Here is an 8,954-nt window from a genome sequence, read left to right on the forward strand (position 1 = left end):
CTTGCATTATTAGATTTTCATCCATGCAAAGCGTTTTGATACATTGACAAACTCAGGTTAGTCAACAGAAATAAAATTGTTCCTTTTTTTCCAGCTCATCAAATGATGAAGGATCTGGAAACATTTACAATACATTCTGCATGTAATGTACATTACTTGAGGTTTTATAGACTTCTGATCAGATATTATTTGTAGGCAAAGGGCAAAAAAATATTGCTTTGATCCAAACTGCAGAGTAGGCACACACTTCTTAGATTTAGTCATTCGTGCCTTTAAATTCAATGATCATTCACAGATTTTCATACTAACCACAGTTATTTTTTAGTTCTATGCTGAACCTTCCTCAAATTGTTTATTTATCTGCAATTATCCGGTACATTTATACCACTTTTGAATAATAATTTACTTTCTCACAATGATGTTTAGGATAAGGAAGATTCATGGGAGATCTCCATGAAGGAGATCCAAAGAATGTAAACAGGATGATTAATACATGAAGGGATAAGGAATTATGGTCATTTTTAGAAGGATTTGAATTTGAGGAATATTATTTTCACCTCATGATCTGTGAGGGGAATGGCAGTGGGGGGGGGGGGGGGGGGTTTAGGGAAAGTGGCCTGGAATTTGTTTTCTCAAAGATAGGTGTAGGATAAAAACATTCATTAAAAAGTACCATATACTGCAAACACATGTAATAATTGAATTTTGAGGAAAGGTTTTGGGGGTAGAATTTAGGGGGTCAACTATTACACGCATTCTACTTTTCTCTGTGGTAAATGTCTGTGTCACTCTAGGCATTGGGAGCTCGGATGGACAGGGAGGGGGGCTGGGACTGGGTGGCAAGTCAGGGCATCAGGAGCTCAGATGGGCGAGTGGCCCGGGACTAAGCAAGAGTCCACTGTCGGGGCGTCAAGTGCTCCATTGGATGGGCAGTTGATGCCAAAAACAGGGGGGTTGACTTTTACACATGATATATGGAAAATTTCAGATTTTGGGGCAAAACAAAGGTTGACATTTACAGGTACCAAACCTTTAAACAATGCCTCACTCCTAGCTCCCACCATCTGTACCCCCCCCCCCATGGCCAACCATTCCCCCCCCTCCGCATTCTTGGCCATCCACTGGCCCCCTCACCCCCAGCCGTCCATTAGTCCCTGGCCATCCATCGCTCCCACCCCAATCTAACTCCCAATGCAGCAGCGGGGGTGCAGTGCTGCCAGGCCCAGAGTTCACTGGAGCACCTTGCAGCTGGAACTACTCTACCATAGCCAGGGATACACAGAAGAGTAAGGAAGACAGCCATTGATCTCACATTGATCCAGTTGCCGCCTGCTTCTCTCCCACCAGGTGCTCAGGGCTGTGAGTCACCTTTCCACCAAAGGTAAGAAAGGGCACCCAAGGGGGCGAGAATGGGGATGAGCACCTTCAGGTTCAAGAACAGTTTCTTTCCAACATCTTTCACCTTGTAACACTAATCATGGACTGTTTGACTACAAAAGTATTTCTACACTATTGCAAAGTCCCTTTTTTTTGCTTTGGGATAACTGAATTTTTACTTTTTTTGTATTTATATGTCACTTTTTTAATTCAACTCAGTATACTACTGTAGTTTTTAATTTTGTTTCAAAGACCCTGTTCGGATGCAGCAAGTAAGATTTTTTTGTGTTTATGTAAAAGTAAAAGTTTCATTATTGTCAGGTAATAATACATTTAGAATGAAACATACATGAAATTCTTTAACTTTTGTCTACCATAAAGCAGACAGAGAGTCGCCACTTTGTCCAGAGCCCCTCACAGAGACCTAGAGCACCTGGTGTTCCTAGGCAGTTTCCCCTTCAAGTACTGACCAGTCCTGAATCTGCTTAGCTTCCAAAATCAGACAATCTCAGGTGTATTCAGGCTATACTCTACATTAAATGGTAGAGTAACACCCCTGGTATTGCTAGATGCCGGATAACCAGGTTTTCCAATCGCTAGAGACTCACTCTTGTTATGGAGCATGGACTGACCATTTGGACTGTGGACTGTCATTATAAAGGATGGATTTCTGCTAAGACTTGTGGTACAGCTGAGTGCTGACTCGTCAAATGCTTGGAACTTTCAAGAACAAAGGGAGAATTCAGCTATGAGGCAGAGAACAGCAGTTGCAATGGCAGAAGGGCAGTTGGAGCGGCAATTGGAGCAGTATTTGAAGCAGCAGAGGGAAGCTGGTGAGCTGAGTGAAATGTATATGCCTCATAAGTGAGGATTTGTAGGTTTATTCCAACGCAACATCAGTCACTTCTCTCTCCAATGTTCACTACGACGTCCTTTGTTATCAGTCAAAGAACTGAACTTGAACATTGAACTTTGAGATTGAATTCTGTGGACTGATTTTTTTGGACTGACTTACTTGACTGACTGACCTGGGGTTTTGGGGAATTTTTCCTTTTTGAATATTGGGCACCGACTGTGATGGTCTGGGTTTTTTACATACACATCGTTTATAAATGTATGATATCTGTATATTTGCTACAGATATGTGATAGTACAGATCTATCACCAATGTATATAGTGTATATAGTTACTGTATCTAGACTGTGCTTACAGCGATTGGCTGAGAGCTTAGCCACGCCTATTGTCTGGGCCTTAAAGGGTTGTGTCCCTAGCCAGGTCGGATCATTCCGGACTGGTCGGCCAGTCTTTCACCAAAGACTGGTGAAGAGCTCTTGTCTTTTGCTAATAAAAGCCTTGGTTTGGATCAACAAGTCTTTGATTCTTTCGACGAGCTCTACAATTTTATTAGCAAAAATAATTTTTTTTGAAAGGGATAGAGCGTTTAACTCGGCCAGAAAAACTTGATATCGACCCACAGTCAGCTACAGCCTTCAAAGCCTTCAAGTTCTGGCTGCTTATAGAGGGGTTAATTGTTTTGAAACATTATATTGTTAATAGTCATTTATAAATATAGAGTTAAAATTTAACCCTTTTGAATTGTGTCTTCTGTTGTTGATGGTTTGAGATGTAACACTCTTACAATGCCTAACTGCATTAAGAATAAACAGTTTAAATGACCAAAAATATATACTGTAGTTATACAGAACAAACTTCAATTGCATGAATATATCAACCTTAAAGCATTTTACTTCATTTTCACTCATATTCTTTGAAAACTTATAATCGACATTGCATCTGCAGGTTCCTCCCCCACCACAGAGCCATCTGAAAGATAAAGAATAACATAGATAATTACACCCCCCTCTCCCTCAAGTTTGCAGATAAAGCCTTACTAATATATTTATTTATATACTAATAAAGATAAACACTCTTTCTAAGCTTTCTAGGCATAAGGAGACACTTGAAGAGAGTCATCCCAATGGTGAGCGGCATCAACCAGCTCTTCATCCTGGGCAACGCCATTTTATTCAAACACGATTTTATTCAAACAGTTATTATGAACAAAGCATGACCAAAGCACTCCCTCCACTGGCTAAATATTTTCCCCCATCTTCACCAAAGATTTATGTGTTACTTTAGAGAACATTTAATTTACTATTTTAAACATGTATTTTTTAAAATTTTTCTTATTTATTTATAAAGTTTTATTTATTGATTAATTATCCTTATTTATTTCAGTTGCTTGAATTCCAGATACCAGGAGTATAGCAATAAACATCATCTAGCCTTCCATCTGGAAAATTATCATTCGACACCTTTTGGAGCTGGCATCTTCTGACAAGAAAACTGACTAAAAGCATTCTTCTCCAACAGTTGTTCCATTTACATTATTTTTCGTAGCACAGTGGAGACGTGAGTAAACTATGGCCTATTTTTATTACAGCAAGGAGCATCACTCAAAGGAAGCAGTCACTAGGGTGATCTATGACCAGTGGGTTACCACGCGGATCAGCGCTGGGACATCATTTGTTTATTATTAATGCCAAAGGAAGCCAAATTTGCAGACAACACACAAGCAAGTTCCAAGTTAATAAATATGTGTTTAGTGGACAGGCAAAAAGATGGCAAAAGGTGAGTATTGTAGGAATATATGAAATTGTTGGAGAAAAGAACAACCTCCAGAAAACTGAAGCTCAAACGGATGTGGTGGTTGTGAGTAGAACATAGAAAATTAGCTAATAAGGAAGGCCAGTGGAAAGTTGGGTCTTATTTCAAGGGAGAAATCTTAATGCAAGTATCCAAGGCATTAGTGAGACCGCTGGCTATTCCAAGCAATTTTATTGAATTGAAATGAATTGTTTATTAAATAAAGTAGTGCGGAGTTTTAAAATGCATCAATCTGTCTGGATTAAGACTTCACGAAGAAAGAAAGAGCAAAGTCGTCTGAAACTCAAGCATCTTAAATAATTTTGTAAAAGGAATGTTCAACTTTTTCCAAGAATGGTGGATTCCTGAAATGTTGAGCTTTAAATTCTTTGTTTTTGGTCAAATGGTGTGAAAATCCATATGCATCGAATTCAAAATTCTGCATATTTATAAGCTTTGCATTTAAAAATAAAGTGTTGTCTTCTAAGGCAATAAAAGAGAAAGGCAACATTTAAATTTGATTATTTTTCATATAGGCCTGATAATCTCCCTGTTTGCAATTCAAATAATTTATTGAACCAATGATGTCATTCCAGTTTACAATTGGGCTCACCTTTGGAGTTATATTCTGCTTACAATGAGGATATAGTTGGCAAAATCTTTCCTGGGAATATGAATCAGTGAGTGGGTGTGCGAGAAAAGGTTAGTTTAGTTTCTGGCATTACTGTACCATTCTGTGTGAATGATACATCACTGGAATGGCTCGACCTTTGAGAAAAGAAACATCTGCAATTGAAATTAATAGACAGATGTTTTATGCAAAAATAAGTTTGATGTCATTAAACCATGGGTTGTGTCAGTAAAGGCCTGAAATCCAGCTGCTTTTTGGTTATAGATTGCATCAGTAAAGGTCTGAAATCCAGCAGCTTTTTGGTTATAGATTGGATCAGTAAAGGCCTGAAATCAAGCAGCTTTTTGGTTACAGATTGCATCAGTAAAGGCCTGAAATCAAGCTGCTTTTTGGTTACAGATTGCATCAGTAAAGGCCTGAAATCAAGCTGCTTTTTGGTTACAGATTGCATCAGTAAAGGCCTGAAATCAAGCTGCTTTTTGGTTATAGATTGCATCAGTAAACGCCAGAAATCAAGCTGCTTTTTTGGTTACAGATTGCATCAGTAAAGGCCTGAAATCAAGCTGCTTTTTGGTTATAGATTGCATCAGTAAAGGCCTGAAATCAAGCTGCTTTTTGGTTATAGATTGGATCAGTAAAGGCCTGAAATCAAGCTGCTTTTTGGATATAGATTGCATCAGTAAAGGCCTGAAATCAAGCTGCTTTTTGGTTATAGATTGCATTAGTGAAGGCCTGAAATCAAGCAGCTTTTTGGTTATAGATTGCATCAGTAAAGGCCTGAAATCAAGCAGCTTTTTGGTTATAGATTGGATCAGTAAAGGCCTGAAATCAAGCTGCTTTTTGGTTATAGAAAAATCCTTGACATTGTAAAGAAGTAGAGGATACAATACCTGACTAATAATACAGAACACTGAAAAAGAAATAAAGGGTTAGTTTGTGGGCACTTTTAATTGGTTATCAGCTATATTATGCTAAGAGCACAACTCTTTCCTCCTGCAATGCCTTTTTAAGCTTTCTATTTCAAATTTCTGTGGGAAGTGCCGCCAAATGTAGTACAAAGGTATACTTTGTTAATGGTAGTTGAACAAAGGTTGCACAATTAAAACGGTTTTACAACATAGGCTCCATCCTGCACATGAAATTTGGCCTTTACACCGACTTTTAAATATTTTAATGATGTCAGCACTGAGAACTTCATGACAAAGGTTCAATGGAAATTAAATTAAACAGCCCCATGAAAGAGCGCATAGGATTCTGGTGCATTATTAACTGGGAGCCAATCTTGTGAGCAGCTAGTGGCAATAATGCCTTTGCCACACCAATTAATGTGGAACTGTGTTGTGGCTGGAACTCTTGCTGGCAATTGTTCAGATAGTGACGTTAGTAGATTCAGTAGATCACTTTCAGGCAAGGTTAAAATATGATGCCATGCCAGGCATGAGTGCTTTCGGCTCCTAACAAGCCAAAACAGCTCAGGCTCCTTGCAGCAAGCAGCTTAGATGAGTCCTTGATGGGAAGGGTAACAGAAAATGCCTGACTCACATGAATAGCCCAGGCAGGAAGATACCTTCTATCTTGGCAATTCCTTTCCATTACTCTTCCTCAAGTTTCCTCACCTGAGCTACTTGCTGGGAAGATGGAAGTCAGGGTTCATAACGTTGAGGTTTGCTGAAGATAATGAGTTGGAGTGAAGCAGATCCTCACAAAACTCAGCACATCCAATCATTATTAGGCTGATAGTCATGGCCTCACTTGGCTTCGGGGTAGGGCCGAGTTAACCTTGGGCACCCATGCTCTCCATTCTTGTGATGTGACCTAACACCCTTATTAAATGACATCTTGTGCAACTCTTCCCAAAGATGTGAGCACAAGCCATGGACAAAATGGTCCTCCAATGAGACTCTTGGCACTCAAAAGCATGGCTCTACTGACCTCAGTTCAGGTTCCATCAGGCCTGAGCAGGTTATTGGAGCATTATTTCAGGCTCCTGTGCACCATTCACTAGACACAGCAGCATATATTTTTAGGAGGTTATTGTTTATACTTCTTTGTTCAAACTGAAATGCTATTATAAATATCTGGGCACAGTGCGGCTCAATAATAACATAGATTGTGCATGCTAAGGCCTTTCCTTTTAATCACTTAAGGTATTGTATGCTAAGTGCACAATTTTCTGTCTTAAAATAATTTACTCAATCCCTGCTTACTTCAAATCAATACAAATGGTTTTCATACTTGCCTTAAAGAGTACAAATTTCAAAATTTGTGTCTTGGGAATGAGTGCACAATGCAAGGTTCAGCCATCCAAAACAGAATACTTTTCGTGATTTGCTCAAAGATACATCAGGTTCCATTTTCCCATTATCTCAGACTTATTGATATACATCATGTTCTTCGTTTAAACAACTCAATTCTGAAATTCCATTCTCATTCTTTATTTTTATTTTGAACCAGCCTGCTTTTTTCTTGAAATCTATTGGTTAATTAAAATTGAATCAAAAGATATTGCAACCACTCAGCAAATAACTGTTTTCACACAAACTATTGCAGACCATTCACTTGGACCTTATGGACCTGAATTTTGGATTATGAATGTGATTTTGAACATAGAAAATTACAGCACAGTACAGGCCCTTTGGCCCTGTTGTGTTGGGAAGAGTATCAGGTTTGGTGGGTTAACAGAGGGACGAGTCTAAACACAAGGGTTGCAACAACACATAACTTTAATTAACACACTGGAGACAAAACAGGGGAGAAAGTTAAATGGTACTCGATTATTATTTCACTTAGGTATTGATATAAACATTCACCTCAGACTGACAGAGGGGAGGCTGGTCCAGGTTAAAGTGGGCAGTACACTGGAAGCTCCACCCCCCTGGGACTTCCACCCCTACCCCCCACCCCCCCACCACCCCCACATCTCTCCAGTGAGCATACATGTCTCTGTGGATCACCAGCAGAGTATTAACACTGAATTTTCCCTCAGCCCTGCAAACTTGAGTGGGTGCTCATCACTCCATGTACCCCAATCCCTCCAGGAGGATAATGACTTCCTGGACTGTTTTCCCAGTTGCCAGTCCCATGAGAGGTAAGACCACTAAGGTCAGGGCATGCGGTGGTGGCTATATAGATTCATGCTCCCTGAGAAATGGTGCTCGTGGGTGCCCCATAGATACCCACCATCAGTGCCCACTCCCAAAGAGCCAGTGTCCCCTTGCCTATGGTGTACCACCGCAGTCGGTCATGCAGGCCCCATTCTAGGAGGGCAGGGATCCTGGCCCGGACCACTGTCACCAGCCATTTGCATAGGGTGGTGTTGTTATTAACCTCTTCTGGCAGAGCCCACAAGGTATTGCCAATAGTCTGTTGTTCAGACAGACTGCCCAGGGCACTCACTACCCATTGAGAGAGCGGGACAGTGGGGGCCCCTTCATCACACTGCCATGGTAGTGGCATGGCTAGGTGTTTGTCTGGCTGCTGGTGGTATTGGTCCCATGGCCTAGTTAGCTCCTTAGTAGAGTAGTCCCGGGACTCCGTAACTTCACCGTGACCACCCGAGGACCCCTATTTTCAGCTATCTCCCCTGAGGGGAGATAGACAGACCCTCATGACAGACCTGGGATCATGTGGTCACTGGTAGAGCTTGCAAAGGCTCAGGCACACAGGCAGGAGGACGTGTACTATAGGACTCAGTTTTCCCATGATCATCTCCATTCATCCACACACACCATTCCCCATGACACATGTCAATCCCCTCTTCCCACTGGACAATGGCTCAGAATCTTTCTGGGTTAAGCTGCAAGCCAAACCGGTGAGCTCCTTGTAGCTGCTGTGTTTCAATAAGCTTGGAAGCTTCCTCCATAACTCTAATTTCTAGGGTGGTCACTCACACTTAGGCACTGCCTCCTGTAGGGCATGACAGTGGTGCATCACAGCAGGGATTCTATATTCCTATTGTTCTGAGTGCTCCGATTACTTAAATTGGACATGATACCCCACTGGCACCTAAGTAGGGATATCAGTAACTATTGGACTCCCCCACAACTCCCCCTGGCCTCAGGAAACTCCAGTTCCTCCAGGAGAGAGAAGACATGGTGCCCTATCTTCTCTCTGAGGAGGTCCAGTCGACCAGCATGGTACGGGCTTGCCAGCAACACCACCGAATGGCTGAACCCCTGACAGTCGTCTGTCCTCCCGGGGACTTTATATTCCTACCCTAGGATTCCTTTCCTATCTGTGGGTCACCTCCTGCTGCTTCTTTATCAGCGGGTACACAATTAAACATGCACCTGACAGGACA

Source organism: Narcine bancroftii, chromosome 6, assembly GCF_036971445.1.
Source record: "Narcine bancroftii isolate sNarBan1 chromosome 6, sNarBan1.hap1, whole genome shotgun sequence".
Classification (NCBI taxonomy): Eukaryota; Metazoa; Chordata; class Chondrichthyes; order Torpediniformes; family Narcinidae; genus Narcine; species Narcine bancroftii.